The sequence below is a fragment of the Perca fluviatilis genome, chromosome 12 (assembly GCF_010015445.1).
Source record: "Perca fluviatilis chromosome 12, GENO_Pfluv_1.0, whole genome shotgun sequence".
NCBI lineage: Eukaryota > Metazoa > Chordata > Actinopteri > Perciformes > Percidae > Perca > Perca fluviatilis.
In genome coordinates this window covers 29,092,929-29,106,328 of record NC_053123.1, presented here as the reverse complement: position 1 = coordinate 29,106,328, position 13,400 = coordinate 29,092,929, and positions in this window count along the sequence as shown.

Sequence of the window (13,400 nt, the reverse complement as noted above, 5' to 3'; positions counted from 1 at the left end):
GGGCTCGGGAAACGCCGGAGTAGTGTGGATGCAAGACGTAAACATAGCAAAAAGATATTTGTTTTTTAAACCAAACCATAGTAGTGTAGATGTAGTCTAACGCTACCATCCAAATTATATCAACAGCAGCTCCTGTGCACCGTATGCCATACAGTATAGGACACTTCTAGTGGGTCAAGGATGGAAATAAATCCCCACAAGGGTATAACAGCAGGGCCCCTGAGGGTTTTTATTTACCAGAGTGTTGGCAGGGGCACTAAATTTATCCTTCTATTTCAGGGAGGGTCTATCTCTCCTACAGTGAAACTGTACGCCTAATTACCGTGTCAAACATCAACTCACAATGTCAAGTGTGCTGTCCGAGTGCGAATCCCAGAGTCTGCCCCTACTGCTTCAATGCATTCATGATTTGTTTACCAAATAAGGATGTGATGGTACTGTGGAGGAATTGTGTTTGACGGAAGATGGATATATCATTCAGAAACCAGAGAGCTTAGTTAATTGTTTAGGAAGAATGTATCCATATTAATGCCCCCACAATATGGCAAAGTATACTATACAGTGTGTGCAGAAAGAGTATATGTATATTTCTGGAACGTAGGAGTAGCTCACATATACTGTACACACGAATGTGTTTTTAATATATCATTGTTATTAATGTGGAAATCTTAGCTTAGAGGAGTTCAGATCAGTATTCTTTACCGTACTGAGCTGCTGCAGTCGCTCTCTGAGTGAGTTTCCCAATTTGTTTAATTCACATTGTTTTAGATCAGGGTTTAGTGTTGTATGCTCTTCTCTTCTCAGCTTGGCTTCGTCCTTGCTTGTTGAAGAAACGGGGAACAACAAAGTTATCAAAATTACAGAATGTGTGACAAAATAACCTCATGGTTCATATTGAGCTTTAAACATGGCCTTTATCAGCGAATGGAGCCGGCTCAAGTCCTTGTCTATCGGCTAAAAGTAAAGCTAGACCAATGATAAAAGATTATTGCAGATATAGCGGCGTTGGCGTACATGTCGGCCGACAAGAAACAAGAAATTAGAAAGAAAAAGAAATGTTCTGATACTGTATGATTTCTGTATTGTAACAAATATAATCATCAGCCCATAGCGTCTCTATGAGGCTGCACCAAAGTTTAGCAGTGCAATGAGCTAAATGCTAATCTTTGCATGCTAACATGCTCACAATTATAATGTTAACATGTCTATGTTAAGTTCAGTCTGGACCAAAGTGGTGGATCAACCGTCCAACAAACCGAAATTGCCACCCCTAGAGCAATGCACACCGAAAAACTGAAAAAGTTTATTTTTTTTATTGTAAAATGTCCCACTCAGAACATATCTTAGCCATAATTATTTAAAAAAAAACACATTTAGCAGATCATTATCAAAAATGTTTATTTAGAAAAAAAGAATATCAACCGAACTGATATATCGTCACCTTTTTGTAACTCTCAAACATCGATAACGGCCTCAGAATGTCGGGATAAAAAAAGTTTATTTTTCAACTGTAAAATGTCCCACTCAGTACATATCTTAGCCATAATTCTTTAAAGAACATATTTAGGGGCGGCCCCTTGCTCACCCAGTAAGAGCGTGCACCCCCATGTAGGCTGAGTCCTTTGCAGCGGCCCGGGTTCGAATCCGACCTGCGGCCCTCTGCTGCCTGTCATCCCCTCTCTCTCCCCACTTTCCTGTCTATCCACTGTCACTATCTAATAAAGGGAAAAGCCCCAAAAAATAATCTTTTAAAAAAAGAACATATTTAGAGGGTCCTTATCAATGTTTATTTAAAAAAAAAATATATATATATATATATATATACAGTAAATATATAATCTGATATATCGTCACCTTTTTGTGACTCTCAAACATTGATATCGGCCTGAGAAAAAGGTCGTAGGTACAGGTAATGGACCATGAAGTGAGAATATTTTGTCACACATACTTTCCCCAAGTTGAAGAATGAACTTTCATGCTCAAGAAAATTACAGACAAGCTTATCGAAGAGAATGTAAATATGTGAATGTTAGAACTCTAACGATCTTTTTGTGAGTTGAGACGATTGTGGGAAACTGTCTTGCACCCTGTTGAAATGTGTGTGTGTTAACAGTGCAGGGCGGAGGGAGACTGCTGAGAGGGTCTGACGGTACAAACTGAGCTCCACCGTAGGGTCTGGCTCTGATGCTTTTATACCCTGTTTCCCTTTAAAATACACAGAGTCATTACTCTTGCACCCAGGCCCCATGAAAACAGACAGGTTAGCCGTATGTCATTGTCATCCGTCTCAATGGTTCATGTTTGAATATACACCTATTGAACTGGCAGTAATACTAAGGCACTGTGGGGATGTCACAATATGAGAAATACAGCACATTATAATCATTTTCTCCTTGATTTGTAGTTTTTCCCAATGGAGCCTGGGCGCCAAGAGAACTCAGTGGGAAAAGAGTGCATGTTTACAGTAACTTTACATTTATTGAGAGAATTGTTTTAGACGGCTATATTACCAAGTGTATATATTTGTTTATAATATTTTATCTGAAGTTAACTTACATCACCGCATGCCTGCTGAAACAAAAGGAGAGTGAACAAAAAGGAGAGTGTGGATCAGACTATTCAAAACTCATTTCTTTGGTTAAAACATTTCCATTTATCGGCTATATATATTTATTCGTTGTGGTTTCCGTTTCTTTATTTTTTGGCAGCATGTTTATAATCATGTGCAAGAAAAGGCAGGGAAGTAGCTGTCTTGTTACATTAAAAAGAAAAAAAAAGTAGAATCCCCAGATGAAGTTTCTACCAATACAACATCCATTTGTGATTTATTGTGGAATCAAAGGGCAACAACACGAACGCCCACACAGGGCCTGTCTGTCTGAGTGAATATCCAATGTGTGTCACAACTCATGTCTATGTCTGTCCTTTGAAGTAATCAATTGCCTTAACAAATAAATGGGTCTGTTATGTGCTCACAGCTTTGCACAGAGAAATCAAATCACAGGATTCAGTAGGATGATTATTTGTAGCAAAATATTGCCCTAAAAGTTACTAGAAAGGGATTGCTGACTGTCAACAGCTGACCCACACGATTTAGACAATTGATGCCGACAATTGCGACAATATTTGCCAACCCAGCATAGTGATTTCTGTGGCATCCTAACCTTCAGTTAGCAGCAGAGGTTGGTAACCATCGAGGTAATGGACTAATGTAATTTGCTGCCACTGAGCTGACCTTTGTTAGCAAACACAGGAGGAGATATCTGTGTCTATCTTAATCTGCCGGCTGAGTTTCCTTAAGCAAATTGTCTTTAAAGATAAGGCATCAAATTCCATGAAAAGAGACCAAAACCAACAATGGGCTATCTGTCTCTAAAGACTTTTTGGACTGTGGCTACGACCCTGTCTGTGGCACTCATAAGACCATTTGTTTTCATTGAATACTTCATTAAAATCAGGACACATATATTTAGTTTTCAAAGGCTCTGTAATTTCCTAAAACAGCCTGGCATTGTAGTTTTTAGCTAACTTTACTTAAAGTGCTCATATTATGCTCATTTTCAGGTTCATAATTGTATTTAGAGGTTGTACCAGAATAGGTTTACATGGTTTAATTTTCAAAAAACACCATATTTTTGTTGTACTGCACATTGCTGCAGCTCCTCTTTTCACCCTGTGTGTTGAGCTCTCTGTTTTAGCTACAGAGTGAGACATCTCACTTCTGTTCCATCTTTGTCGGGAGTCGCACATGCGCAGTAGCTACATAAGCACTGCTAGCCAATCAGAAGCAGAGTATGATGGCGTGCCATGCTAGCAGCTAGGCGAGCATTATAACCAGTCCCTCCAGAAAAATGATTATGCGATCGCATAATTCAATGCATAATCAGCCAAAGTCCGCATATTTATGCGCGGGCCGCATTTGTTCAAATACGCCGCACTTTCGTCGCATACATTTTCGATTTCCGTGCAAAATATGCGAGGCTTGCATGATTTCATAATCCCCGTATTTTCGTTGCAAAAAAGTCACATATTTATCTTAGCAGAAAGTTTAAAAATGTTGCGTTTACTTCACACAAGAGCAGCCATTTTCCCCTGTTGCCATGGGAACGTTATGAAGTGACGTAATTACGTCATCGAATCACTTTTTTTTCTCTTTTTCATCAAACCTTGCAAGTTCCCGCAATTTCATCGCATAAAATTGCATAAATATCCCGCATATTCCATCGCATTTTTTAAGAAAACGTGCCGCATAATCAAGGATTTTTGCCCGCAACAATCACAAAAAAACTCAGCAAAACTTTTCTGGAAGGACTGTATAACGTGTGTTACAAAGTGACGCACGTTCATCACGGAAGTAAAGGCTGGACCACAACAGAGCTGTTTGGAGCAGTTGGTGAACAGTGTTTTCTGTTGGAGATGGTAAGTCCCTTTGGGGGGGACTTTGGGCTTTTTCACTTTTGAAGCATATCACATGCACAAAAAAGATATATAACACAATAAAGGAAAGGGAAAATGCCAGAAAGCATAATATGACCACTTTAAATAGGAGTAAGTGGTACATTTGTTGGGGTCTACTTTCAGCAGCGGATTAATACACATTTTATGGTCTATTTAGTTTATCTGGCTGCAGAAAGGTGTATGTGGGATTGACTCCAAAACGACCATGTTCGTCGTAATGAAGGAACATGTCACACAGTGCAAGCATACGGATCACTGATGGGATTTTAATAACTTGGACAGGAAGTATTATGAATTTAACCGCATGAGGCTTTGGCTACTTTGGCTTTGATGTAATATTTGATTAGTAATATAAATGAATTGTTGGTTTTGGTCTTTTCGTGGGATTTTCCATCCTTATCCTTTATTGCTACTTTTTAGATATTTGATAACTAACTGATTCTCAAAGCATTCAAAAGGAACATGTAGTTAACCAGGTTCAATAAAAGTAAAAGAAAAAGCCACAACTGGACATTCAAATATATGATGCTGGTTTACTTTTTCTTCAGTTTGAGATGTCTTTGTGTTCTGAGAATGATGTTTCTGAGCAATGCGACGACAAGCTTGGCACAAATCAGCCACAGTCGAGTTACCCGACAGGTTTCCAATTGTAAAAACACACAACATGCAAAACACTTGGCTCTCTAGTCTACTCACACGCTACTGTTGGTATCTCTCTCTCTGCCCTCGGACTAAAACCTGCCTCTCACTCATGGTTTTCTCTCTGTCCAAATTTTCCTTGTTGTCTTCCCGTCGACCGTGCAACTTTTTGATTTCCTGGGTCGAAATGTATGATTTAAAACTTTTTTCGACACTTGTCTCTTTTTCCGACGTTCTTGTCACTTCTTTTTTCAACGTTTATGTTGCTTATTTCTAAGCTTTTTGACGTTTTGGTTGTTTTTTTTCTGACGTTTTTGAAGCTTTTTTAGACATTTTTGTCAATTTTTTTCAACATCCTTTTACCATTTTTTTTTTTTTCAAATGCTATAAGATTTTATAAATCACTCAAATTTAATGAAAGTACTGAACTGATCATTTATTTTACTTGTGAAAAGTGCTGTATGGAACCATCCACGTTATTTTTCTTTGACAGTTTGGTTGAAAGAAACCCAAATTTGACCCAAGGACAGGAGGAAGGTTAAAGGAAAAGTTTAAAATTCTGGCAACACATGTTAATTCATCTTCTTGTCGAGCGTTGGTTGAGAAGATCCTTACCACTGTTCTGACGTGCGTCAGGAGTCGGTTAGCTTAGCTTAGCATAAAGACTGAAAGCAAGGGGAAACAAGGATGTCTCGTGTCAGCCAAAGTCGTTCGACGTGGGTAAAACCCAAAATTCTATGGATATAATGTCATAGTGTTAATTCACAGTATTTTAACCCTCCACGACAAACTCTGCAGTCATACAACCATCTTGAGTTGCAGGTCGTAAACATGGGATTCTTTCCTTTCTTTTCAGCCCGTATGATGAACTCAAATGTAACTTTAAACGTCCTTTATGGCCTTGTCCACACATTCGTGGGTATTTTTGAAAACTGGAAAAAACAAAATCTGGTCAGGCCAATCACATCGTGTATAGAGTCGGTGGGCGGGGCTTATGGCTGCTGCTGCTGGGAACAGCGGTCTTCTGGAAGACTTGGAGTTCAGCTTTTCTTTGAGAAAAGAACAAAGAACGGCACTGAAGTCATTCTTAAAAAAGGAAGATATGTTCGGAGTTTTATCGACCAGATACAGCAAAAGTTTAATCTATCAACTAGCTTCTCTTCCTTCTTCGTTGCTCTGCCTGGTTGTAGCGCTGTCCTATTGCGTGCAGAGGGAGTTTGAAAGACAACCGTTTATCCCGCCCCTCAGATTGAGCCCTGTCAATGGTGAGTTCCCAGACCCAACATCTTGATGTTGTGTGTGGATGAAAGGCCAAAAAATACCCATGTGCTGTACACATGGACTATACCTAAGTGTGACATGTCACTGTATGATATTTATTACCGCCGCACAACTTTGTTCTTAATTAGCAGCACTTTAATTAATCAACAGCAGAAGGAAACATGTCTGTGATCCTCACAGACATGTTGCCTTCTGCTCCCCCCATGTGGAACTATCTGATCCTGACTAGTGTGATCCAGATCTCGTCCTGGGACAGATTAGATGTATTGAGTGACATCAGAAGCGCAGAGCCCCTGCAGCGTTTTGCTGCTCTACATGTACATTCAAATCACCAAATCATAGAAATAGAGTGTACAGAGCGGATCGCAGATCAGATACTACACATCACAAAAGCAACATCATCACACAGCTTCGGGGTATTATTACAGAGTAGGAAAAAAACCTACGGTTTGTAACCAAGATGACAGTTAATCAAGTTAACCGAACTCTACATCTGTGATATGATCCTTCTGTTCCCCCTCGGGGGGCGGTACGATGGGGGGCTCTCAGCCCACAGAGGGTCAAGGGCAGACCGTCCGTCGTGTTGTCCAGGACCTGATTGGATGAAAGAGGTTGAAAATCAATATGTCCAGCCTCTGCAGTCTGCCCTGTGTCTGTCTCTACAGTATGTCACCCTCGCTGTTGGTTGGCATTTCCATGGACGAAGCACTTTACCACTAAACAGAGAAGGTTGAATATGCATTTTGTCTATTTTCTTTCTTAATTCACATAAACTAATGCCACTCCTGGATTTCTACTTAAGCTAGTTGGATTTGAAATGACCTTTGAACTCCACACATTACTTATGTTATTTAAAAGAAACCTATTTACCTATTACAGATTTTTATTGTACTTTTAAAAACACAAAGATATCAAAACAAATTCCCCAATAAACTGTGAATCTACATGTCAGTGGTAAAAGAACATGAAGAACCTGTAATTGTGAATAACCATAACATTTCCATAAAAAAGAAAATTAATTTTTTTTCACATAAAAAGACAAATGTTAAAATACTGTACATTCGTAAATGTATCACAATTTCACAAATGTTTATCTTTTATTTAATAGATGAAACTGTTAAATTCAAGTTTAATACTGCATATGCATTTCTTGAATTAAATAAAATTGCTGATTAGTGAAAATTTGTTTTTACAGGTATAAATATCCTTTATCTAACATCGAACATCAAACGCAAGATATCGTGTAAAATGAAAGCCACAGACTATTTTAATTATGGAAAATTACTGTATTAAAGTAAGAAAGTTATTTTTACCTATATTTTCCAGAAAGAATTTGTGCCCCGGCTGCCGTAATTTTACAGTTTTTTACAGTGTACATTGTTGTGAATAGCTATATATTTAATGATTCCAGGTACACGCATTACTTGCATGCAGCAAGGGGGTAAGCGAGCGTCTAGAATGCGTAGCTCCTATGGCGCCATTTTGATGCTAATAAGTGATCACCCGCCGTTAGCATCCCATTGACTGCCATTCATTTTGACGTCACTTTGACAGTGAATAACTTTACATCTGAAGCGTTTAAAGACTCTATTTGTCCGTTGTTTATTTCTAAAGAAACATGACAATGTATAAAAGGCTCCATTACCTTGTACCTCACGTTATGGCTCCGTAGCAGACGTTTTTGTAAAAATAGGCTAACGATTGTGTCATAACCAAGTGACTTACTGTCGCACAGTAGAGGAATTACCGTATAGTACAGGCAAGGGGGTAAGCTTCGCTTCAGAACTCGAGCCATCTATGGCGCCATTTTGTTGCTACCTGGCCATCACCTCCTGTTAGCATTCCACTGACCGCCATTTTTTTTTTACGTCACTTGACAGCGAAAAACATTACATCTGAAGTGTTTAAAGACTCTATCTGTCCATTGTTTATTTCTAAAGAAACACAACAACGTATAAAAGGCTCCATTACCTTGTATTTCACGTTATGGCTCCGTAGCAGACATTTTTGTAAAAATAGGCTAACGATTGTGTCATAACCAAGACTTACTGTCGCACAGTAGAGGAATTACTGTACAGGAGAAGCTCGCAGGCAGTTTCAACTTACGTTAGCTGTTTAGGTTTAATTACTAATGTTAACTAGCATGTTAGTTAGCAATAATTAGCCTGTGCCTATGTTATCTCCTTACATATACCTATGCTCTCCGTCTCTGTAAGATTGGGAATGATTGAGATTTCTCTTGGCACAGCTACCAGAAGACTTACAACTTTCAGACACGTTGCTCACGTCACATTTACATTGTCTCTCTCAGTTGGAGGCTGCGCAGTAAAGCTAGCCATCACCGGAAAAGTGCTTCTAATAGCCTTCATTTGTCTCCGTCCAGAGCAACGGGGTCTGTTGGTCCATTATATATATGTCAATGGCATGCAGCATTAGCATTAAACATTACAGTTGCGTGGCCGTGCTAGCTCAGTTGGTAGAGCAGGCACGCATGTGTAGAGGTTTACTTCCCCTCTCTCCCCTTTCATGTCTTCATCTGTCCTGTGGAATTAAAGGCCTAAAAAAATTATCTTAAACATTACATTTGCTCACTTGTGATATAATTAGAATGCGTTACATGGTGCCTGACTGAAAGCTGTGTATTATCTTTAATCTTCATGGATCATTGAAGACAATCCAACAACACATGAGTGAGTCACTGATGACATTAAACAGTGCGATCCAGACTGAGAGGAAACATGTGAGGAGAGATTGACTGAGTGAACAAACGACGAGACAGTGGTTTGAAGAGCGCTGCCTTTTCCTACTGGACTCCAGAGTTCAGGTGAGTTCAGGTGAGTTCAGGTGAGTTCAGGTGAGTTCAGGTGAGTTCAGGTGGATGCAGCCTCACAGAGCGGCTATAGCTGCTTAAATGTGCAGTTTGGTTTTAGGTGTGTTTTGTGTCACCGAGTTTAAATCTAAAACCTGGAAGGAAATAACTAACTTGATAAGCAGGGAAGGTTCTGTTTTGTCCTCGTTACCAGTGGTGTAGTCTAACGTATTGTAGTTTGGAACGTCAAGGACTTCATTTCCTGTATTCGGATACACTTTTATGCACCAATTTACGGTGGAAATACCTTTGTTTAGCCTATGTGAAGAAGAAAAACACAGATGACAATTCAAAATCTATCAAAAATATAATGGAAAGTATGTTGTTGCGTGTCATTGGGCATTTTTTAAGAAGGTATATGGAAATCCTGGAGCTCTCTTAGTGGGTATACCGCGTATACCTGCGTATCACGTAGACTACACCACTGCTCGTCACGTTCTACAGTGTGTTTAAATCTTCTGGCGCTGATCTGTGGCCCAGTAGCTGCAGAGGCATGAAAAAGCAGAGCGGGAGAAAGACAGAGAATCAGGAAGAAAAGAGAAAATGTCAAAGAAGAAAGAGGCATTGAATTAACAATGGGAAAGAGACGAGAGAGAGAGAGAGAGATTATGAAGAAAGCATGGTTATACAACTCGGAGCCTCAGAAGAGTCTGCCTTTGGCAAAGCTTCTTGATTACGGCTGCAAAGATAACAAGGCAGGAATTATCTCCCAAAGTGCTATTAATAGCAGGCGAGTCACATCTTGTCCCTCAGTGAGAGAGAGCATCCTACACCCAGAGGCACTTCTTTCCCATTTTAACTCTTTTTGAAATGTGCATTTTGACAGACATGTGCAAGCTGGGACAGACTGCCAAGCCTCTCATTTATAATGCTCTCACCCACTTGTGCTTCATCACAGCGGCCGCTATTATAAGCTGTGATAAGACTAACGCTCGGGTTCACCGATGGGCCAAGAAAAGAGAAAAAGAGTTTGAAATCTAAAAGGAGAAAAAAAGCTCCACGTTCATATTTTATATTAATAGTTTGTGTGTTGCAGTGGTAGTTGAGGAAACAATCTCACCACAAGGTCCATTTAGTAGCTGTTTTGGAGCTTTTGACCATAATGCATCATTCTCATCACAGATAGAGGCCTAACGGTGCGTTCCATTTGAACTGGGAAGTCGGAAATTTCAACTGGAACGCTCAGATTTGCATCAACAGTAGTGAAAGCTGTAGTTATATACAGATAATTAGCACATCTGTCTTATTTGTGTCTCACTAAATCGGTAGTACACACAGTACTGTCCAACTTCTATCATGAAGAGTCATGGTTCAGAGGTTCCAGGGCGTAGTGGTTTTCTTTTCTTTTCTTTTTTTTTTGCAGTCCTCACCTGGTTTAGTCAAGGATTTTCACCATCAGGATTAGCCCACATTGCGCCCAGGCAGCTCCACTGACCTGGCCGTTATGTCATTGTCACACTAAGCTACAGTAGTAGTCTTCGAGGGAACAGGCATTTAGCACTTTAAATCTCACCCTGCCTTCACAGCGCCCTCTCTCACACTTGCAGTCATACAGAGAGAGAGAGAGAGAGAGAGAGAGAGAGAGAGAGAGAGAGAGAGAGAGAAAGTAAGAGGTATATGTACACAAGCAGCATGTCCCCCTTTGCATGTGGCACATTTATTTAAGGAAAGAATAAGAAGAGCAACACAATGTGCTCGCTCTCCACACGCCTCCAAGTGACCACCCACTACATCCGCACCAACGAAGAGGTGCGCCATACCGTGGACCTGCAGGCTGTTGCTTTTCAAACAGTCCTCTGCAATTTAATGCTTCACGCACATGTACAATTGAATGTGACAGCGGATATTTTTAAACGCTCTCCCCTTCACATTTTTTTTCAGCGCCAAATCTCCAAGTGGCGCTTATATCCTGAAAGACAAGCTCTTTGCCTTTGGCCTTAGGTCTCCGGGACGACCAACAAAGATAGCTCAGTAATTATGTCAAAACTACACGTGTGTTTGTCTTTTCTTACTATTATTGCCTCGGCAGCAGGCTCATAATCTCTCTATCATGGCTGCAGGGTTTAGCCGGGGATTAGAGTTTTCATAGCAGCTGCTGGAATTTGCGCGTGCAGTGACACAAAGTTTACGCGAGGGATTCCTAATTTGGTGACCGAGGTGATGATGACAAAGGTTAGTTATTCATGAACTCTAACCTTTGGCGTTCCAACAGCCGTTCCGTCACACACATGTTTGTTGAGCAAACACTTGCACACACAAGTCATGCTATCTTTTTTTTTTTTTTTTCTCTCAATGCTTTATGGTGGTCAACTTGGGATGGCTTTTGAAACGGAAACAGAATCAGAAAAGGATTTATTGCCAAATAAGTAACACTACTAACTAACGAGGCATTTGCCTTGGTGGATGGGGCATCAATAAACATGAACATATTGAAAGGAAACAATAAATGTAAAGGTAACAGTAACATAAATGAACAAATATGTACAATATAACTGTTTTAACGAAGAGAAAAGAAGGCTTTATGGTTTAGTTCAGGATCTGCAAAGATGTTGATAAATGTGCAAAAAGCTCAGGAGATTTAGGAAGTTGAAGGTATTTTATTATGATTGAAGACCACTTTTACAAAAAATAATGCTTCAGTTTTGTTAGTAGATTACAGATTGCCAAAGAACAAAACGTGACCATGACCAATACTGAGCATGTTGCTTTACTTGATGCTGTTGAAACGACATCAGTTCATCCTCTGGGAAGCATGAATGTGCTCAGCAAATACCATGGTGATGAAGTTAGGACCTTTGTGTACAAAGTTGCTCGTTTGACATTGGGTTTGTTGTGTAAAGGAAAGCTGATAATCAAAAATGGAAGTGGTTCATCTTCTGGGGAGCTACTTCATAGCAATCGGATACGAAATATATCTCAATTAGGTTCTCTTGTGTTGGTTGGCGAAAGAAAACGTTGGATTGGTCCTCTTGGAAACATGAATATCCATAACAGGGTTCAATAGATATATTATTATGGACCCAAGAGTTGGTTGAAGGTAGCTAATGAGAGACTGGGGTCATGCTCTCAGTAGCAACTTGGGGAGGACTTACATTATTTTATAGCCTGATTCAACTATTTGTACACTTAATATGCTATATATGTGTGTACTTCTAGAACATGTACGTCAGGATTACCCACATGGATTTAGACCTTAACTTTGGGAAATAAAGTACACAATGATGTGTTGAACAGTTAAATGGCTAAATAAAATGTGAACCAATCAATACATAGTCTATACCCCATTTTATGCAAATCTGACCAGCGTTTGTTTTGGCACCTCGCTCTGACAATAAAGTGATGAACATATGTACTAACCTCATCATCTTATCGCCTCTTATAATAAATAAGGCTCTTAAAATAAATAAATAAAATAAAATTTTTATTTTTATTTGCACAGATTGTGTGCAAATAGATGCTGATGGAAGTTCATTGCATTTGTTTATTGATAAATATATACTACTTAGATGAGCATTAAAAGACAGTGAGCAAACAAACTAAACATTTAAACAAGGCTAAAAAAGTAATGCTTCATAATTGGTATTTTAGATGCAGGCGCCATATGAGAGCTAATAATTAATAATTATCAGTCATTAATAATAAGTCATTTGCATGATCCATTCACTTATCATTTACTTGAAAATACATTTCCTTTATCATCCCTTTTAATTCTCAGCCATTTGCGTCACTCTCCTGAAACACAAATCTGTTAAATTACTGTTTAAGTCAATTTCAAATTGATTGAGCACAGTTTGTTAAAGCCAATCGCTGTTCTCACTATTATCTATCATGAGAGTCCGGGGGAAATCAGCGTGACACTGACTTTGCTACAGCAGCGTCTGTATAGCTCTGTGTCGATCTTTAGTATATTTCCACTGCAGCTGGCCCTTTAACAAACACATCTTGGCATTGATGGTTGAAAAAAATGTGAATGAAATCCAGCCATTCATAAAAATAGGCCTGTGCTGCGCTGTAATTGGCCAAACAGAACCTCATACATTATTCATTAGCCCCGGAGACGCCATTGGCTACTGACTTAACGGACAGGGTCGATCCACCAATCAGCGCCTGTCTCCGCGTGCCGCTCAAGCCCAGGGGAAAAACCGACCGGGCC